Here is a 22,887-nt window from a genome sequence, read left to right as displayed (position 1 = left end):
TAATGTATTTATATTTGTAAATGTCCACATTTGGTGTTTAGTGAATTAAAATTAGCAGGTTGAAAAAGGGCTAAAAGCAGTATGTTAAAATGCATCAGATAAAACTGGGTTTGTGCCTTACTCACGTCGTCCTTGCTGGTTTTAGTTGCCACTACATGAGCTCACCTCATGTCATATCATTTGGAGAAGGACCTGCTCTAGCTGTTTCTCACATTTTGGACCGTGTGTTTCTTGGTGTTAGGTTGTGTGAATTTGATGAATACAGTGTTACAGATGACACTAGCTCATTGTTTTTAACAACTGTTAGTTTTGCTGTGCTCACCGTTCTTTTGATAGAAATTTGTTAACAGCCAACTTCCCTCAGTTGCTTTATTTCATATGATTTTGCTTTCTTAGAGAAAGACATGAGTCACAGTGCACATCAGCATGTCGGCTAGAATAAATTCATAACACCTAAACGCCAGTCCAGCTCCGGATGGACTAAACCAACCTGGGTAAAAATGAGTGTCTCCACTACTTCTTGGAATTAAAGTTCATTTACACGACTGATTTATTGCGGAAACTTCATTATGACACTAATTACTTTGAAATGAAAAATGAAAACAAACCCAAATTTTTCATTCTAGGCTTGCAAGGGCCCTTCCCACCATTGGGGCCCCGGGTAATCAGTTCCACTTTTGTTGCCACTTTAATGTTATGAAGGCTTGTGGTGAGTGAGGGAGCAGACTGGACTGAAGTCCAAAGACTACCATGAAAAGCTGCGAGCCAGCAGCTTCTTGGCTACAGACGCAAAACTTCACGCACTGTTACCCAGAATGCTTCACACTTTTGACTATATAAGCACCATATCTTTGTTCCCATCTAATCTGCTGTTTGGAGAGCATCCCTGAGCCCTGTGTTCATTACCCACTGTCCTTAACTCGGCTCTCCTGCAGTCCCTGTGTCAGCACATCTTGCACACCACGCTATTAAAAGGGATTTATGAATCGGCATTTTATTGATCACTTCACTGATTGTCCAACCAGTGTGGCTGCACTTCAGTAGCCCAGCTCATTGTACACAAACGCCTTCCATGAATCCATCAGCATATGCATGAACACCGCTGCTCACAATCCTTTTAATATTAACGTCAGGTTTTCCAGAGCTAGGCAGATTCTTAAGCTGAGAACTGGCAGGGATAAGAAACTGGTAATCAATCATGACCAAGTAAATCCCCTTTGTCTTTTTTCACTGCTCTTCTTTGCCACCTGAACTGACAGTTTGGGGAATGAGGCCAGCATACAGATTCATAAATACATAGAACCTAAGGCTCGTGAACCAAGGCCAGAGAAAAGGTCTGCCCTCGATAGTTTGATTTGGATCCACTGAGGTGTTGTACACAGGCAAGATTACAAAAATGGTTTGTTTAAACACTTATGGGCCCGGCTGTACAACACAGAGACCGCTCTCTAACATCACTCTGTGATCACAAGCAGCCTGAATTCCACAGAGATTACAAACTTTAAATTAGCTTTTTTTTTGATTTTTGCTTTTTATGGACACAGTTGCAAAACTGTTTGACTGCACCATGAATTTTGGTGATTTAACTTGCACAGAAAGTGCATTTCAAGGAACGAGCAGCAATTACAAAAACAAAAAGGAAGGAAACAATATTAGCCTTGTGAGATCCTTCATGCTGTTAACATTAATACGGATCTAGTTGCACTGACATATGATAATCACCTGCTGTTTTGCCCATCTCCTCATTGCAGTAACCATCCTCAGTAATGGAAACATACTTGACTGAAATAATACTTCTGCATGAATCAATAATGAAATAACTGAATGAGGAACTTACGCCAGCTCCAAGTAACAAAGTAGCTACAGGCAGTCTGCATAAGACAGGCTTTGATTCTCTCTTGGCCAACAAATACTTAGATCGTTTGAAACCTTGGGTTTATGTCTGTGGAAGTTCTCAGTCATCCAGGTCATGATAGTATAAGCGCTTGGAAAGAAGACATTTCATCTTTCATCCGAGCAGCTTTTTCCGTTCTAAAACCAAATGGTGGAGAGTCCCTGTTATATAAGGGAACTGTCCTTAACAGGGTCATTAACCCATATTGATCATGTACCACCTGCACCAGGGTCATCGATCACCTGAGAGGTGAAATGTCTTGAAGAAAATACAGTCGTTCCTTAGACTTCGGGGTTTAGGTATTTAAAACATGCAGAACACTAAAAATAAATTGATGTGTTCGGGGAGTCTAAATGTTTGAAAGTATGTAAGTGGATCTAGATAAAATGCACGGGAGTCCTCCTGAGACAGAAAGCTGTGAGGGAGCAGAGCTGTACTGATGCTGGACACCACTGAGGGTCATTCTTTTGATAGTTGGGCTGAAGAATTGTTGACCCATTGATGTATATATAGTTCATGTTACTGGCACTTTCACTCCAAGGCAGAGGGTAAAAAAGGAAGTGACTGGAATAAAAAGAATATAGAGAAGAGTGGGCAGGAGAGAGCAGCAACAACAGGGGTATAAATAAACATGCTTGCTGAGGAAAGAGCTGGATGTAGTGGAGACGATGCGAGGCAGTGCTCCTGTCTAACGCAGCACTGCCTTCTTGTTACGTCAGCCTGAGTCTTTCTGTCCTCCCCTCAGTAAATATTAGTATCACACGCAAACACAGAGCACGAGGAGGACTTGGCGTCGGGTCACCGTGTAAAACCGTGGTCAGGTTCTTTTTGCTCAACTATTGTTGACTTGATTTGGCTAGCTTTGACGATAGCAAGCAAACTAGAGTTAGCCAGCTAGCTGGATTACGCTAGATGAATCTGGCAGAGTTAGTTGGTTAGTTAGAGTTAGCAGATTGAAAATGGCCAACTACGTTACCAGATCGGCCCTGGAAGTTTGGATGAACTAGCCGAGCTTTAATACCGTATGTTGTTACGTGAGATAGCTTCTGTGTTGGCTTACACGCTGCATTGAGCTAACATCAGCCAGCAGACAGACGGGTCAGAACACTGAAACTGTTGTCACAATGAAACAACTAAATAAAGTTCTCTAAACCAGGAGATTGTGTCATAAAGAACCATTACATGTATGTGAAACAGCAAAAAAGAAGCTCTTTAGAGGTCAGCATCGTAATAAAAGTAAGTGACTGCTTCATAGATGGAGTACTGAATGGCTGTACTTGTTTCCCATCTTGTGAATACATGCAGTATTTGCGAGCACCTGAGACTGTCTTATCTGTCACAAACACACCACCACTACCATAAACGTCTGTGGGCTTTAAGGGGCTTTCCACTGTTTCCACTTACAAGTCAAAGTGTGAGGAAAGGTTTCAGCAGGTGCTGTGTGCTGTTAATCATCTGCCCTCTGAGATCAGCAGATGGACTGCCCTCAGAATAACAGCATGAGGGGGGGTTAAAAGAACAACACAAAACCGTGGCAAACGCTGTTTTTTTATGCTTCACATGTGGAAGGAGTATGAGGGGAGAACTGTGTGTACTAGAAGAACAAGACGGTTAAAAGCCACTTTCATTTTCTCTGTGATTTCCCTTCACACACTATCAGATGCAGTATAGACTGTATAAATCATGAGCAGTAAGATATAAGATCATCTTCACTGTCACTGTTGCAGGAGCAACGAAAAACTGTTCAGCCACATAAATCCAAAATGTAGGGCTGCCACGATTAGTCGACTATCAAAATCGTCAACGATTAATTTAATAGTCGACACGTCGTTTGAAGCTGAGAGTGTAATAACGGACTGAAACAGAAGATGGCAGCACTGCATGTACAAGGATGCCAGCTGCCGTTAAACACCAAAGAAGAAGAAACTGTGTCCCAGAATTCATAGCGCAGCCCAGCTCAGTTTCCAACAATGGCGGCAGTTGGTTAGTTTTAATATTACTCTTATTATTCTTTCTGGGTCACAAAATAAACGTTTAACATATTTTCAGGCGAGAATGTAGCTGTGTAAACCTCAAATATCTGCTCAGTTTATCAAGACACCACATATTTTCAAAAGCGCTCCGACGTTTTCGGAGACGTCTGTTACCCACTAGCTCGATAGCTAGCCGGGGGCTAGGTCACTAGCCGTGAGAACACCGGACTCCCGGCAAATCGTTTTCAAACCCACCGCCGTCTTTCGCTACTCAGGTTAAACATGATATATGAGTCACTTAGATAACTTAAAAATGTTATTGTTTGGCTTTTTTCAGTGTTTTATTTGTTCCTGAGTAAATCGGTTTGGCTGAGATTAAAGTTATAGTTTTTACACAGCTGAATAAACGTCAAGCAGACAGCTGATTATCAGAAGTGTGAGATGCTCGAGAATTTACTCCGGTGTCCTGTTATATTTTAGATAGCAAGGAGTTTATTAAACTTCACCGAAACAATCTGCAAATTTCATTAAAATTTAATAAACTATCATCTTGTCTTTATTTTTAGTTAGCACAGACCTTAAACACTTAAAGCTGTAAGCTAATGATAGTTATATAAGAGCAGATGCTGCTGGTGCAAGAAGCTGTACGTTTTACGTTGAATGGATGCATGATCTGATTAGTCGACTAATCGCAAAAATAATCACCGACTAGTCGACTATCAAAACAATCGTTTGTGGCAGCCATAAGACCAAGAACAATATTACACAGTGCAAAGTGGAGTTGGTGGAGTGTACACTACCTGCTCTACTACAGTCACAATGTTCCCAGGTCCACCACGGATATGTTTCTGAGAAATCACTGCCACTCCAAAGAGAACTCGAAGGACAATGAACCTCTGATTTGCATTTATCGAGTAGCCAGAAACGTCACCCTAAGTTAACATTCAGTATTTAGAGGACTATGCATCAGCTTAGAGATTACAGGTTGTTCAACTACTCAAGGTGAAAGGACAACACTGAAGCAGTACACCCATATCAATGATCTTCAGTGAAACACTCGTGCTAGTATTATAAATATATTCCTCTAATCTATCCACACTGCACAGCTGTGCACAGATGTGGCAGTTTCACACACACACACGATGTTGCATATTTCTCCTGTTTGTACAATAAAATCTATTTTCCACGTGTTGGACTTTAAAGTTAAATGTGTGGTTCTTTTATGTGTGTTTAATAAAGGCTGGCAAACACTGCAAATACTCTAAGCTCTGGAACCGTGGATGGTTGTGCTGACAGAATAGGCTGTTACTGACAACGAAACAAGTTTTATTCCATGTTGAACCATAGCCTTGATTAATGTGATTAGTCACCTGAGTTTATTTATTATTAAATATTAACATGGCTGCTGTAAAACAGATCTAGTGGCTGGTCACAGATGTACTGCTGACATGCAGTGATATGAAAACGTTTCTTTGCTTTACTGAAGGAAAAGTTGGATTTACTTGGGTCGTAGACTATGGATCATGAAAATGAAACAAACAAACAAAGACATTACTACTCTGGTCAATCTGTGATAATATTGCAGGTTGATAACACAGCAGAAACATTAAATATATTATCCTGGTTGAAGAATAAACCTATTCTAACCTATTCTTAGTGAAACAATAAGTCCGATTATTAAGGTCATCACTTTATAGTTAAATAGATGACAAAGTAAATGAATCTGTTTGTCAAAGACTCCACTGTGAAATAACAGGGCATAGGGTTACATTCATCATAACAGTTTCCTTTCAGTTTCTCTTTATGTGCAGTTTGCCTCTCTGAGTAAAATAAAACAAAGAGTCTGTGTCCATGATGCGACTCAAATGTGGCTGTTCTGGGGTTTTTGGCCTTTAAGTGCTCGTCTTCATGCAGCAGGAGGTACGTTGAGGCACAATGGGCAGAGATTGCAGGATCGGCACCTGTCCAGCTGACACCTGCCTATTTATCGAATAAGATGGCGAGGAGGTGCAGAATCTCTGCAGGAAGAAGAGGCTCGGACATTTACAAAATATACTGATGTGGGGTTTGGTCACGCTACCATGCTGCTGTGGAAAAAAATGTCTTGCTATTGCAAATGTTTGAAGATTTCAAGAAAAGTTAACCTGCCTAAGCTGAATGACAGAATGAGGCATGTTTTCTGAAACTCTTTGTGTGTTCAAGCAGAGCAGCAAGTCCTCTGCCCGTTACAGTGTGACTAGAATCATTGGAAAGTGTTCTGAATGGTGGAGACGTTTACACCCAAACTACAAACATGTTACAAGTTTGTTCAGGAGAAACTGAGTAACGTAGCTCTTTATCCCACTGTGGTTGCTCTTTCTAGGTACAAAGTTCTTCATGTAGGCCAGCTTTAAACACCGAGCGGTTAGCAGCTGCTAATCCCAGTGACTAAAGTATTTCCAGCATTTCTAACTAGAGAATTTAGGAAAGGCAATACATTGCTCCAAAGTACCCCAGCTCTGCAGCCAGAACTATGCTGTATTTGGAGATATTTAAATATTTTCAGTCAGGTAATCAGTTTTGCTGTTCAACACAACCAAATGCCAGGATGCAAATAGTCACTGAAACGTATAAAAAAAAGCAGAACTCCACACAGAATTCAAGGTCTGTGAGAAATCAGCTGCGTGCAGAACAAAGGTTACAAAGTCTAATGTTAGTTTGTCCAGTAGTTCTTCACAGAGGTCACAGCTTGAAGCCAGCCAGACGAAACCTTATGTGACATCTCACAAGAATCCAGCTGCTTTCTAAGTATATGGTACTAAGCTAACGGTATAGATTTCTGGTACTATGAAACCCTTTTTGTGAACGATATGACTAACAATCACTCAAATCATGTCAATAATAATAATAATATGTAATTTTATATGTAATTGTAGCACAAACTTGCTCTGACTCTTCATTTTGAAGCCTTAACATTAGTGTTTTGGCTTCTGCTTGATTTTTGGATCCAGAAGTTCCCATATTTACACCAGAAGGGGGGAAAGTGCCAAGTTATCAGCTAACAGTCACAAGGACAGTCCCTTCTAAAAATGAGACCGTTATGACTCTTATCATTGTGGAGATTACAAATGATACAAAATCACTGTCGGAGTCAACCACTTCAACATGAGATGATACCTTAAACTTCCAGATGTTTATTTCATCAAGGTTTCAGTTCAAGAGTCTCCTGGATAAGAGTGTGGAGAAACTGCTCGTCCTGTGGACATTTTACAGCGTAAAGGTCAGCAGGAAACCCAATCCAAGCTTCACAACACCTTTTTTCAAACCTGTGGCTGACGTCACATCCATGCAGTTAATCACCAAAACACATCTGCTGCTGTATTCAGATGAAGGCGCAGATTAAGAAAGCAGGTTAAGTAGCTGATAGCTTATCTCTTCAAGGTAGATTTCTGCTAACCTGGACTGACTTGACCACAGAACTGAGCCCCTGTGATGTGTAATCATCTGAACCTTCATGCTGACATGTTAAACATTTCTCCAGAAAGACACAATATTATCAATCTCGGGAGCAGAGAGTGTGTAGGACTTAGATCACCGTGTCCTTGTGCATGAATAATGACAGCAAGGATGGAAAAAGATGACTGTCAGGGACTGGTCTGTGTCTGCAGGGGTTTCTCTGTCAGCTCCAATCTGGCTTTAGGTCTTTGCAGAAAACAGATGAGCAACAAATGGCCTGACTCTCTTTGTCATGGTGCGGCCATGAACACTGAGGCAAGTGAGGTCTGCAGTTTGGATGATGTTCTGGGGTCTTTTGTGAAGCACTGTTCCATGTTTTTGGCATTTGTAGATAACGGCTCCCACTGTGGTTCACTGGAGTCCCACAGCTTTAGAAACGACTCTGTAACCTTTTCAGTAATGAATCCTACCACTACTTCATTAGATCTGTGTAGTTTTTACATGGATCGAACCTGGTGGGAAACAATGTCTAAATCTAAGCAGGTAGTGAAAGCCACAGTTCAAAGCACACAGGACCTGATGGGAGGCAGTTCAGGGTCTCCTGGCCAAAGGGCTTATTGTCCTCTTTAGGACAACAAGACCTTCATCCCTCTGCAGCTAATGATGTCCCAGCAAGTGCATCAGGCCACTGATAGCAAAGGAGACTTTGTGTACAACAGCAAGACAGGAGGCTTCTGTCAACACTAATCATTGCTAGTTCCCAGAATAAGAATGTGATGTCCTATTAGAGGGATTTCTTCAGGTAACCTATTTACAGACAGAGTCAGCAGCATTGTGAGTGGACATCAGCTGGATCGTAAGCACATCTGAAAATATTAAGTAAACCCGAAATGAAATGACTTCATTAGGAATCACCAAACATCAAAGAATCTTAGATTGATTGAAAGTACCTCCTCCTCACAGTCGTCACGGCAACCTCTGACTGTTGTCATGTTTAGCTTCTCTGAACTTTAACTACAAACAAATCAAAAAACACTTTGATCACATTTTATAACCACTGATCTTACCGGTCAGAATGTGACTAAAGTGACTCTCAGTGTTGCACAGGAGCGCAGAGATACTGTGCTGTTTAACCAGGTCACACAGGGACAGATGCTGCATGTGCTGTTTGCAGTCGGGCCCGCTGTAACAATGCACCGGTTTCATTTTAGCACTTGTTGTGGATTCACAGCTACAAAGTCGTCCCTGCTCTACTTAGTATCTAGAAAGACCAAAGTTTCTTCTTTAAAATGTTATAAAAATCAGCCTGTGTTGATATGCAGAGATCTGACTAATGTTTTAGACCAAATTTAAAAGACAAAGTGAGTCATTTATCAGAACAATGCTGCAGAGGTGAGACTGGCTCTTATAGGTTTTTGCAGACATACAAATGCACTGTCTATGCACTGTGGACAGTAGCTGGCATTTCTATTATTGTAAAGAGACAGGTAGAGAAGCAAAGAATTTACAACCCCGTGCAATATTTAAGACCTTTGACCCCACTATAATTGCTTTTCACTGGCATACAGGAAGAAGCAGGAGAATAGCCGAGTTGGAGATGGGATATCTTTGATTGCCCACATAAAAGTCTCTCAAAGGTCCTAAAATCCAATTTCTCCACCTGGTCACAGTCCAGTCAGTATCTGCATGAAGCTAGAGATTGGTACAATTCAGAACTGTGCCTCTCTGCTGCCAAGCATGTTATCAAACTGATTGAGAGTTATAGCCACACTATAATCAATAGGTGGCCATTTCCTTCATGAGTTTACAGCTTGCACATAGTGAGAGAAATTCTACAGATGCTATATAGGTACGCACTACGACTATGTCAGGATGTCTCTGGACACACTGAGTGCAACCACTTTCAGCAATAAGGTGTTTTTCTCTAATTTGATATAATGTCGAGTTCTGGACCTTTCTATGGCAGCCTTACTGCACACAAGCGAGTGCACTCCTAGTGCCAGTCCTAAGCCCGGATAAATGGGAAGGGTTGTGCCAGTAAGGGTGTAAAACAATGGCCAGTGCGGATCATAAAGAATGACATTTCAACATTGGATTGGTTTGAGCCCAGGTTTACAACAACCGCCTCTGGTGCTGTTGGTTTACAGGTTAACGGTGGAAACTGTGCAACTGTTGGCAGACAGGGAAGGGATAGTGGATATACTGGCCAAAGGATACTGAAGATGCAGCTATGAGACAGGAGGAAAAGAGGAGGACCACAGCAGACGTTCATGTTTGTAGTAAGAAAGGACGTGCAGAGGTTTAGTGTGACAGAAGAGGATGCTAGGGACAGAGTGAGATGAGACAGCTGAGCCGGTCTGAAGAGAACAGCCAAAAGAAGAACAAGTAGCAGCAGCCTAATGATGGCGTGGAACAACTGTCCATAACTGCTGTAGAGCTGGAGCATACCTGGTGGCTTCTTTCTCTGTCTTTGCTGCTTCAGGAACTCTTACACACAAGAAGGGAACCTGAAGCCATGCACATATAAACGCCCTCCTGTATCGAGTCTGTGTCGACCAACAATGGACCTGTGCTAAGAACAACAACAAAACTCAACACAAAAAGGAGCATTGCAAAAGTGTGTGAGCATGTATGTGTGTGTGTGTGCGCGTGTGTGTTTGGGGGTGCGTTTGTGTGACCTCCTGCTCACCAAAAGGGTCATAAAGGCAGGAAGTTCACTAAACAAGAAAACAGAAGCCTCACATAGCTGTGCCTGTAATAAAACACTACAGCCTGCCCACCATTCTACAGGCTGGGGATGGCAATAGAAACAGGAGTGTCTTTGATCATACAGTTTGAACCAAGACTTACAAATTTAAGTAACACAATGACAACATTTAACAATTTCAACCTAACAGTGGTAAAATCACACCAATAGTCACCTCAAGGCAGGTTATATTGTAAGACTCAACAATACAGAGAAAATCAGACGACCCCTACGAGCAAACACTCGGTGAAAGTGGGATGAACAGAACCGGGTTCAGGGTGGGGCAGCCGTGCTGCAATAGCTCTGACAGACAGGATAATAGTTTCTAATGATTGATAACATCAGCCTGCCAATAAATCTGTTGGGCTCTAAAAGTTAACAATGTTCATGCTCAGGATACTCAGACGAGTAAGGCTAATGCTGTTAAGGTGAAGTAAAAGTCCGACAAGGTGCCCGTGCTGGTGGTGACAGAGGATGGGGGGAAACAGAGCATGTTGTGGGGACAGGAGAATACACCCAATACATCAAAACAAAGACTCTGAGACATGTTAGTGAAGTGGAATAACAGGAGCTTTGTAGTTGGAGGAGAATGACAGAGGACAAAATGGGCAATGCAATCCGTGTAGGTCACAAGTAGTATCTCATATTTCACGGCTCTGTGTAGCTGAAATATGAATATTGTTATTTTCTTACTCCCATAAAACCTGCATCTGCATCAGCCCCAAAATGCCACAAACCAGCGCATTAAATGCCACTGACAGATGCTGCTGGTGTGTCAGATATCAATGTGTTCTTTGGCCGTACACAAGTAATACTGGACGTTATACAGACTTAACACACAGACAACCACAAAACAAACAACCACAGCCATGATTCTAGTTTAAGGTACTCTGCATATTGTTAAATGAAATGTGTGTAAATGTGTGTGAGGCATCCTGTTTGATGAAAACTGTACATGTGTATGAACTATATGAAGAAATTTACAAACTGACATCAGGAGAAATAAAATGCTCAAATTGTAAAGATTATGACTTTGATATTTATTATTCATGTATCAGCTGTTTAGTCATTTTATGGTAAAATGGATTCTGTCGTTATATTTTGGTATTGTTTTTGAGTTGAGAAGAATAAAAGGATATTTCACATTAAACACACGAGTCATGTTGTGTACTAAGCACAGATTAGTTTAAGGATTTTTGAGCAAAGGGTGCATTAGGTTGTAACTGTAACGTATATTTAAAGAGTTACAGTGAAAGGAAACAGCTGTAAATGGTAGTATTCACATTTTACTATTACAGAAAGGTCTGTTAATGGTACAGAAAACATGTTCAAATTAAAGGGACTATCTGTAAGCAGCACAGACCAACATGCTGCCAGTCTACAGAATTTTCTGTTTTATCATTTAAAAGTCTGTAAAATGGCCTGCATTTGTATAGCGCTGTACTCCTGGCAGAAAGTTACAGGACTTTTGAAAAATATTTTGTAAAAACAAATATTTTTTTCTCTCTTTTCTTTTTGCAGTGAGGACTTTAATATATAACTGAATCAGCCGCACAGAAGTTCTCAGTCAGTAGTTGTGCTGTGGTTTGTGAAAAATGACCGCTGCTCGTTGGAATCGAGAACCTTACATGCACTGGATAGTTTGAGCCATATCATATCATCTGTGACAATACACATTTTTAAATAGCATAAAAATGTCAAATTATTATGTCATATGGCTTTGCACTCCCTAGTGCGCTCAACAACAACACAAGTCTGGGCATGTCTGAGAGCCAAGTATCAGCTTGAGTACCTAAAAGGGAGCGATCAACAGCCTCCAACAAAGCCCAGCAAAACATGCAAAGTATTTTACCTTTAGGTGGAAACAACAAACACGTTTGACCACTTCAGGCAAAAACACAGTGACGAGTAAAACCAGGATACGAAGGAGACGCTAGCAGCTGGTGAGATGCAACCAAAATGTAAACGCATGACCAAACACCGCTGGAACCCTCGCTAGCTGCGCTCCATATCACAGGAGGAGCAAAGGGTGGATGGAAATGACTGACAAACAGGACTTTAAGCAGCTGGTTAAGAAGCTTCAGCCAAGACAACATCCCAGGTAGAAACCATTTTTAGTGTTATGAGACAATATTGTGCAGATCCTGCAAAAATAGAAGATTATTTTATTTTAGCTATTGTTAAATGTTAAGCAGCTACTGCGGCTGGCACCTGGTTCAATCAGACTCAAACTTCAGATTAAAGTGCAATCACTAAAAGTAGCTTATTGGGGAAAAAAAGGATGCACATAAAGGCTGCTCTCTGGGAGCATCAATAAAACGTGTGCTTCAACTGAGACCAGGCTGGAATATGCAGATTTGCTGGTAGAGATGGACCGATCCGATATTACGTATCGGTATCGGTCCGATACTGACCTAAATTACTGGATCGGATATCGGAGAAAAATAAAAAATGTAATCCGATCCATTAAATATCACGAAAGCACCTCACAAAACTTGCAACACGCCGTAACTCACCTCAGAACGTTAGCACGTCGGAGCAGTATGCATCACGTGATAGAGCGGCTGTGGCATGCGGGACCTGTCGGTGGTCTGGATAGCATTGGAGCTTCGCTAGCAACCTGGCATTTCATCTCCGACAAAGTTATCCCCGAGAGAAGTAAAGCAAGTGTGTAAGTCCATCTCTGAATGTTTGTAAAGCATTCCCACGCTAAGCTTAACGAGCGACTGCCTCTCGCTCTCCGGCTGCTACTTCAATCGTGAAACTGCTTAAATGATCAGCTGATCGGCTTTTCTGTCGCGAGTCCGTCTTTGTTTTTGGCCCACTTCGCACCAGAAAGAGCAAACCAGCGGCTGAACAACAGCAGCACGTTTAAGCTTGATAAGCTGTTGTTAGAATTTATTTAATATTACTTTCTACACCAGGATCTTTTTCTACGTAGCTGACGGCTGGTAACTGTGCAGGGGCGGATCTAGCAAAGTTTAGCCAGGGGGGCCGATAGGGCATTAACAGGGAAAAGGGGGCACAAAGACATACTTTTCTTTCTTATTCTCATTTAAAATGTCGAGCTTTTAATAAATAATTATCTGACACCCAAAGTTTTAATTTGATGTAAAATGAATAGAAGTCCATTACTGTATATAGTGACTATTAAGTCTAATATATATACCCTAGTAAGCTATAGTACTTTTTCCTTTGGGAAGGTACCATCTGTGCAGTCTGCAATTTTGTTGAAGAAAGATGTTGAATCTATTTAATATTTCTTGAAAAATAATTGATTTCTGTGCATTTTTTTTCACACTGCATCAAATTAAGGTTGATTACGTCGATTAAGCATCATGAGGTGGAGCGTGAGGGGTGGTTCCCTATTTTTTATTTATTTATTTTTGTTGTTGCTGGGAGTTGGAACCCTATTAGTTAGGTTGCTTAATATTTATGCTAAGTACTCTTTAAAATACCAGAATAGGGAGGATGGTGTAGGTTTAAGTTTATTAGATTGATCAGTATTGCTGAACTATGAAATATTTTTTTTGCATACAGGTATAACAGAATAGCTTTAGTGTAGTTGTTGTTTTAAACTTGAGTATGAACTTATACAAAATGCAGCAAGATATTTAAAAAACAGTTTTGTTGATTAAAAAACACTATATCGGATTCATATCGGTATCGGCAGATATCCAAATTTATGATATCGGTATCGGTATCGGACATAAAAAAGTGGTATCGTGCCATCTCTATTTGCTGGTAGGTGTTTCAGCTGGGATCCACTCTAATCTCTTTTCCACTAGAACCTCCTCAGCTGTTATGGCCGCTTTCCATTAAAACTGAGTAGCTCATGTGTGCGTGAGGTCATTATAGCAATGTGTCCAAAAGCCTGTGATGAGGCTGTGCGATATGACTAAAGTCTCATATCCCGATATAAGACATCTATCGTCCGATAACGATATAAATCACAAAATGTAACATTTTCTGTAAATCTCTGTGAATCTCGGGCAGCTCGACTTGCGTGAAGTGTTTCCAGCTGCGCGTCGTGTAGCTGGAGTCGAGTGTTTTAACCGATGCATGAAACGATACATTTTTAGACATAAGTTGTAACGGCCGCCGTTTTCTTTGTGAGTATTTATTACACGGCGTGCTGCGGGGAGAAGCCTGTTCTAACGTTTGAGTCTAAGTTTATTTTTTAGCACCTGGCGGCTCTTTTTTACTTCTCATCCGTAAATAATCTGCATCTTTCACGTGATTCAGTTTATTTTGAAAAGTCTCAACAGGATCTTGAGCTTTATTGTGAAAGGTTTACGTGGAAATGGTTTTACCGTCATTGTTGCTAACGACAACGCATAAAAACAGGCTCTTGTCCGTCCGTGGTGTGGTTTTATTAAATATAAGAGAGAGAGAGAACTTTAAGAAATTAATAATAACCACAGTGACATCAACACATGAACAAATGTTGCCGTAAACAGTTTATTTTGCGACACCACGAAACAAACGGTAGCGTAAAATGGAACGACAGACGTTTTTATATCGTCATCCGATATATATCGTTATATCGAACAGCCCTAGCCTGTGACATCTTTGTATGCAACACAAACACACAACAAAGCAGGAGCTCGAGGCGATGGTATACCTGCTGCTTGGACCACAGTGTTGACTTTCTGCAGCTGTTTCCCTTGTTGCCGGGTTTCAAAAATGGCGGTTCTGATTTCTGTAAAGAAATCACTCTCATGAATCATCGACTGACGCTGCGTACTGGCCAATCGGTGGCATGCAGTCTCTTGAGGTCACATCTCTGGATCGCCTTGGAACCCCAGCTGAGTAGGCTGGTACTACCACCTAATGCAAACCCTGAAAAAACTGAGTTGAGCTGAGCAGAGCAGGTACTGAAAAAAAAAAGAAAGAGCATACGTGGCAGCTTTTATCTGCTTGCTTGGATTGGCAGAAAGAGGCGCCATTACTGACTGATCCCACTTTAAAGGTTTTCTGCAGGAACACAAATAATGTCAGAATGCTGCGTGGTGTTTGTAATCGGGGCAGGAAACAGCCACTTAAATTCACAAACTATTACACCACACAGTCTGGGACAAAAAGCAAACACGGGTCACTACACAACAGCTAACTTCTACCTCCATAGCACAAGTATTCACAAAGTGCAATTCCATACAACATCTAGGCAATGTAGTCCTCTAGTCCTCACCCCGACGGCTTTTAGGGGTGAATATGCTATTCAGGCAAATGCCAATTAGCAAAGATGTTATGAATGCAGCTTGCTAACCAAGATTGACAGCATTATCAAATTTAATTTTTAATATCTAATCTCACCCACTGGCCCAACAGTGACATTCAAAAATACAGGGGCCAAAACCATCGGCTCGTTTCATAGTGCCACGGCAGCTATGTCCATCTTTTAAATACAGTCTGTGGTTCTGACACTAAGAAACAAACACATCCGTTTGTGTTTGAGACAAACAGCATGAATGTGTTATGCTGCTCATCAGACCACGTTATTTAAAGCTCTCTTCCTCATTTGCATTACATTTCTGTCAGCGTTGCATACTCTTCAGCAAAAACAGACTGTTTTTGGCTTGAGTGTGGCAAAGCTGCTCTGCTGCATATCCACCAGTCTGTTCTTTAAATGAAGATCCAGCACCTTTAATAAAGCCATCACGCCACCTGCTAACACAGCCTGCAGACAAGTTTAAATGTGTGTGCATGTGTGTGCACACTACTGATCCATGCATGTGGCCATCATAGAAGAAGGATACTGAACGAGCCAAGTTAATTATTACACTCCTGTCTGCTGACTCACACTAACAACCTGTGCACACAACCTGACACGTGTGTGTGGTGCTCGGTGCATGAATGTGTTTGTTTTAGTAAACACGCTCACATGCACTCACATACAGCGCCAAAATAATAAAGACTAAGGGTACTACGAAAAATGTACCGAAATGGTGAATGTTTGGTTCACAGGTTTTACAGATACTGTACCGTTTGTTTCGCTCCTCCCGCTCACAGACAAATTCAAGTAGGAAGTCGGTGGGAAGGCGGGTTGGCTCAGACTCATTTAAAATGAGCCAAGCCTGTGCAGAAAGCAATGATCACCACAGTGTGTGTGCTGTTTTTCCTTTCTCTTCGACTTTCTTCTATTTTGAACAAAAACCTGCGAGTCCAAATAAATCAGTTCAAATTCTCTGATACATGAACATGTTCTCCCTGTGGATGATAATGAGGGAGTTCTTTCTTTAACAGGTGTTCAATCTGCTCCTGTGATGTAGGTCTGATTGCTGCTCTGAATGAACTGCAGGTAAACACCACAGCATGTTATGCAAAGCCCACATGTCATCCACTCACATCATGCAACTATCACCTCCTCTTTCCTAATAACTGAAATATACGATCGCAGTCTGAAGCACTGATGCAGACACAGCTGGTAGTAGGTGTAGGTAGAGGTGGTGAGACAGCCTCCAAGTTCGATCACGATCACCAGCTTGCTGGCGTATCCTCCTGGTTGGACCTGACAGCGATTCCACCTCAGTGGATGAAACAAGTTTCCATCTTTAACGTGAACAATTTTCTTCCATATTGTGCACAAATCTTTGTGCTTTGTTGGAAGTTCTTGGAGTAGTTTAATAATTCATCAGAGCCGCTGCTGACTGACATGCATGGACTTGTCTGCTATCTGTTTGTGTTTGTGCATCCAGAGAACGTAAACACATGGTCACTCTGTAATTAATATATTGATAAGAAACTTTTATATCATGTAAAAGTTTCTATTCAGTATTATGGATGAAATGATATGGAACAGCGCTAACTTGCAGTAGAAATTTCAATGCAGACACGACAGGTTTCAAATAAGTGTTTCTCTGCTTCCTGCCATGAAATCTCCCCGTCTTTGCACCACTACAGGAAGGATGTGTACTATTCTTCCAGAGGATGTTCCTCCATTTGGTCTTTTCATGAAGAGCACTGTCAAACACAATGCCCCAAAACCTCCTGATTCAGTTCATTCATGGCATTATGACTCTCAGCATTTCCATCCTCAGCACATTGGTCAATGGATGGAGAGACAGAGTGGCATGCTGTCTTGAGGAGAAAAAGCCTTTGTCAAAGCTAAAGCTTAGAATGGTGAAACACACTGGTGCTATGTGTCAAAAGTTGAGGGAGTCTCGTGTAAAAAGATATGCTTCTTGTATTACTACGAATGTGTGAAGTTGCAGTGTTTTATCTCTTGGTTTATTTGATAATAATTTATGCATATAGATATGTTTCATACCTTGTAAACATTTGATAGCTCCCATTCACTAACAGATCGGCAACTTAAAGAAGATGGAAACGTATAATCTGTGAACCCTCTCCTCGTATTTATCTGTTTAATGCAGACTTTTCCAACGGTAACATTAATATTATCGTTCATGTTTAGATACAAAATCATCCATCATGTTATCCACCTGCTGCTTACAGTCTCAGGTAAATTCTTGGATCCAGTGTTTGAAAACAGCCTCGACCATAACTGCTGTCTCTTTAAATATTATTGCAACACACTTTTAATATGCTTATAATGTGATTACTAACTCTACTATTAATCAGATTAAATAATAATCAATAATATTATTATTAAATAGAGTCTGATAGGTGGAACCACCATGTGGATGGATCAGCTGACAGCAGGTTTACCAGCATTAGTGTAAATGTCAGTGTGCCCACGCCAGGCTTTCAGACAGTAACGTGTCCACAGGAGGGGTTGTTTTCTGACACTGTCAAATTCAGTTGCTCAGTTTTTCCTCTTTCAAATCAAATCAAAACATTGATTTACATTAAAGGCTGTTATAATCAGATTGTTTAAAGTGAGTCTGATCATTTCCACCTCCATATTTTTTTACTTGGACTACACTAAAACGCTTGGCCTTTAGTCTGAAATAGCAGGATTGTTACTGACCGGTCCAGATCCAAAATACACACTGTACCTTTGTACTGGTAGCAGTGTAAACATTCTCTAGATGTTGAAGTGCAGATTTGTTTCATTCAGTTTGATTTATATAGTGTCAAATCAAAACAAGGGTTGCTTCAAGGTACTTTATACTGTAAGGTAAAGACTCTACAACTAGGGCTGAGCCATATCATACCGTTCACGGTAATACCTGTACAATGTTAGGCAACAATAAGAAAATAAAATATCGCAATAGAATATGAGTAAAACGCGCATCTTTTCATACGCACATGGCCGAAAAAGCATGGCGGCAACGGAGAATGAGAAGGGGGAAAGCCGATCGTTGAGTGAAACAGATGAACCAGAATTAGTTTGTAAAAATGGTGCAGCTCCAGTGATGTGGAACTGGTTTGGTGTTTGTCCGTCAGATACACAACAAAGCACTTTTTTTTTGTACAATATGCCGTCGTTAACGGGCCGTCGTTATTGCCGTATTTGTCGGACTAAGGTGCTCGTAAATCTGGGTCCAAGACTCCGTCCGCTTCATGTCCCAAAGTCAAACGAACACTGCAGCATCACAGTGTTGCTGCTTTACCAGGTGTAACTATGAAGTTTAACATCCAGGCATCCATGAAAACAGAATTTATTACATTTAACGGAGTTAGAAGTTAGCAGGAAGCTAGCGGAAGTTAGCTCGCTAGTTTCGCTAGTTACCTAAGCATGATATAGCATGTTCTGACTGAGAGATTTCTGAAAAATAATCAAACGTACAGCTCTGCTATCACTTCCAACATAAATGAAGACAGGAAACTAAACAGCAGTGAGTTTGTAGGGTTACTGAAGTTGGGCTAGCTGGTATATAATGATGTGCTACGTGATCGCTAGCGACACAGCTATGTTAGCATAACATAAACAGTGAAGCTGGAGGATGAACACTAACTTTTTTCCACTCAATAAAAGTTAACGTGAAGGTTCCTATGGTTAGAGACAAATGCAATCGCATGGCAGGATGCTGTAAACGGACCAAACTTCAGTCAGGAGAACAACTGAGATAATCCATCCACAATACGAGGTTAGTCATTAATATACTGCAACAACATGGGAATAGAGCAGCTGCAGAGAATTCAACATTAATGAATCAATGGTACAGAAGTGGAGGAAGCAAGAAGAATGAGTTGAATAAAGTTTGATTTATCTGACTGCTTTGTTTCGCTTAATGTGCCTTATAATCCCGTGCACCTTATGGTCCGAAAAATACGTACTATTGCACACTGCAGTTTAATGTTGCAAAGCACCTCTTTTTAACTTCAGTGGATATTATACATGGTTATGCTCAGGATATGTCAGCCCATTTCTACTGGAAATGCCTTTTGGTTAAACTTTCAGCAAGGAATTTGCATTTGCACTGTTAAAGTTTTATATAGCTTTAATGCACATGAAAAACAGCTGCTTGTTTAAGTGAAAATAAATGGATTTTTTTTTGCGCTAGTAAAGTTGTGGAATTGTATTTTGTCTCGCATCAATTATATCGTCAGTTATATCGTTATCGCAAAGTTTCAAATATATATCGTGATAAAAATTTTTGGCCATATCGCCCTGCTCTATCTACAATAATACTGAGTAAATGCCCACCTCCTATGAACAAGCATCTGGCAACAGTGGGAAGAAAAAAACTCCCTTTTAACAGGAAAAACCTCCAGAAGAACCACTCAGGGAGGGGCGGGGCCATCTTCTGTGATCAGATGAGGGGAATAAACAGCACAAAAGACACACTGTGGAAAAGTGTCAGAGATGAATAATAATGATAAAATGCAAAGTGTTGCACAAACACAGAGAGTGGAAAGCAACAGTTGCACCTGGATCAAACGATACCTGCGAGTTTTATCACATCGGTTTTTCCCTCCGTTTCAGAGGTGATAAGAATGAAACCAATGAAATGTTGGCATGCTTCAGCTTCTACAAACTGTCAGGGTCCAACAAGTTGCAGTGTTGTTTTTGCCCTCCGGGGCTCAGCGCTCATTACGTGACTCACCAGCCGAATCATCTGAACACTTCTGAGCAGCACACCACAAACATCTGTTTCACAGACAGGATCTATTTTGACTGTTAAACATACAGAGAGCGTTTCACACACCTTCACAGCAGCAGTGATTTAAGCTGCATGAACTTAACATGCATTGATCTGCTTATATCACTGACGTTAAACTTTCCAGCTCTCAGTGTCAACCATGTTATTACTTCCTCCTTGGCCTTTTTCAGTCCAACATTTCTGACCTCACACACACAAGACGACAAGCCAGCATGTGGTGAGTAGTCCTGAGGCAGAGGTCTTTTATCAGAGCATTTGCAGCCGGAGCCCCCGGGCCTGCCTGAGGACACGAGACCGGCTGAGTCTGGGACTTCTTTTAAATATCTTCTTAAAAGGTACTTTTATCAGACAGATGAATGATTTTATTTTACTTGAGGTTATTTTCGCCTGGATTGGTTTGATCTGTCTTAACATCTTCAGATTCTGTGAGCGTGCTTAAGCTATAGATTATAAAATGATCAGATCAAGGCATAAAACCTGTCACTGTTCTGACAGACAGCAAACACAACAGCAAACACTAGTAAATAAATATAAAAATGATGCCTTCTGGAAACTGTCCAGCCTGAACCGCCTGCTGCTAAATACTCTCCAGGAGAAGGGCAATGCATCTCAAATGGCTCTATTGTCTTCCCCGAATGAACTCAGCGTTTCTGTCTTCCTTCTGTGAACAGACACAAGCACACACACTCACTGTGCTCGTGCTGGATGATGTGCTGCACCATGTGAATCGTTTTCACCGAGAGCATCACCCAGCCGATCCTCACCTGCGCTGACGATCAGCTCCCAGACCGACTCCCTCTGTGCCACATGCCGAGCTGTGTATCTGACCTCTGCCCCAGTTCCCCGATCAATCTCAGGTCACGAAGCATTCGAGCGCTTGAAGATTAGTCACTACAGCCCTCACAGCAGATCAATGAAACCAAGAAGAGCACATTCACAAGGAGGCTCGCGCTGTTTATCTTAGCACTTGGCTCAAATGAGTCATCGTCACCATCACACATTATTTGTTATTAAAGCCAGCAGGAGCCGCTCACTCAGGGGCCAGCATCTTCATCGCTGTCTGTGTCTAATTCATAGCGCTGCTTTGAAGCTAAGCTAGGCTGTGGATCGCTTTTTGATCATTTTTCTATTATCACTGTAACAACGTCGAGCTTAGAATAAGGCGCCGTTTTACCTCATAAAACCATTAACGCTGACACTGTTCAGAGAACTGCAGTCAGCTTTCTAACTTGTGCTCAGTCAAAACTGTGACACAAACACAAGACTGTTCAGAAACATATTTGGCAGTGAAGTTACAGCTGGGTGACCAACTTCCTCCATGTTGGCCCTTACAGTAAAAGAAAATGCTAGCTGCACAGTTTGATGTGTGCCACGGATCACATTAACTAGTCTTAACAAGTCGTTTGGGGAGCTGGTCAGATCACCGCAGACAGTTTAGAAGGTGAACACAGAAATGCCAAAAAGCAGCACTTTTTTAATGGCCACACAGTCAAATACCTGCGGTTTAACAGCACTGCTGAGAAAACAGTGGTTGGCCGTGACCTTTGGAAACACCTTCCAGAGCCTCAAACTTTGATTTTGTATCATTCTGAATAAAAAGTTGTGATTTTTTTGTAGAGCTGGGCAGAGCATAAACGAGTAAATAAATAACTGCAATCACGGGCATAACTTCATGGCTATTACAAATGTTAGGCAAATATGTTTATGGTTTGTGTGTCTGTGTGCTTCATGTGTCTGACAGAAAGAGAAGAAGACACCCAACGTATCGGAATACTGAAATGCTATCGCTCTTAAAACCCCTGTATTAGTCTGGCCCAACATCGCCAGCTTTAACCAGCATTCCCAACCCTGGTCCAAAACACCCATGACTGACATGTAATCAGCCAATAAATGTCCACCCCTCCCTCCTCACATGGCAAGCAGCTTTAGGCTTCCTAACTGGACATCACTAACCAGTGGGTGACATCTTGATGGCTACACACATACTTAGCTAGTCTGCAGGTATCTGCTGATGGTTTCTAATGTTAGCTGATAATGGGAGGATTTAGTTGGCAGGCTTCACATTCACAGGCACCACTGACAATACTGGGTAACGACTTGTGACTGACACACAATAAGCCCATCTCTGATAATTCTTCCTCACTCTAATGACGACCACTTAATGTTCCACCTGACCGTAACTTTTGGATTCACCTGTTCATCGCATATTTACTCTAACTGGAATCAAACCTTTGAATGCATCTTTTTCATTCATTACAAACATTCAATACTGAAGACTCAACAGTAACACCAGAGGAACAGTTTGTAACATCAATGCAGCTCAATTAATGTCATCATTTATTATCATTAGGGCAAATTATTGCTCCTGTCACTTATAATTGAAAGATAACTGCGTAGAGGCTTTACCGAGACAGATGTGGGCATTTATTTGAGTCTTGCTTCTAGAGCGACTGCAAAAGTAACCAAACAAACATGTTTTATTTGAGCTTCACATTCACTTAAACCTGCTCTGATCATTTTTCTTGGAAGGAGCTGACCTCTGGCTTTCGTTAATCTTGTAAAGTTTCGATGAGGTAACGAACACGGTGTGTGTTCATCGCCTCTGCGATCATTTGACTCTCCCTCGGATTGAGGAGCACCTTAGCATAACGCTAACTGGCCCACATCAGTTATGCTTCGTGTAGTACCAGCTGACTGTAATACTACGTTTCTAGCGATCAGTGAACCCTGTTTGATTACCACTGCCCCCCGTCCTAACCTCTCCGCTGTACCCTGCTGTAAACAGCCGTGCGTCAGCGTCACCGCAGCAGCGGAGCAGCTCTGCGC

General features: G+C 41.4%; 1 protein-coding gene across 2 annotated transcripts in view; it reads right to left on the bottom strand.

Annotated features, from left to right (window-relative positions):
• The window catches only part of znrf2b (zinc and ring finger 2b), a 50,364-nt gene that overhangs the window by 26,513 nt on the left and 964 nt on the right, over window positions 1-22,887 (bottom strand). The gene's annotated exons all lie outside the window — the stretch shown is intronic.

This window comes from Haplochromis burtoni, unplaced genomic scaffold (genome assembly GCF_018398535.1).
Source record: "Haplochromis burtoni strain Fernald_Lab_line unplaced genomic scaffold, NCSU_Asbu1 Contig_558, whole genome shotgun sequence".
Lineage (NCBI taxonomy): Eukaryota > Metazoa > Chordata > Actinopteri > Cichliformes > Cichlidae > Haplochromis > Haplochromis burtoni.
Note: the sequence above shows the minus strand (reverse complement) of the source record. Positions and strands in the feature narration are given on the sequence as shown.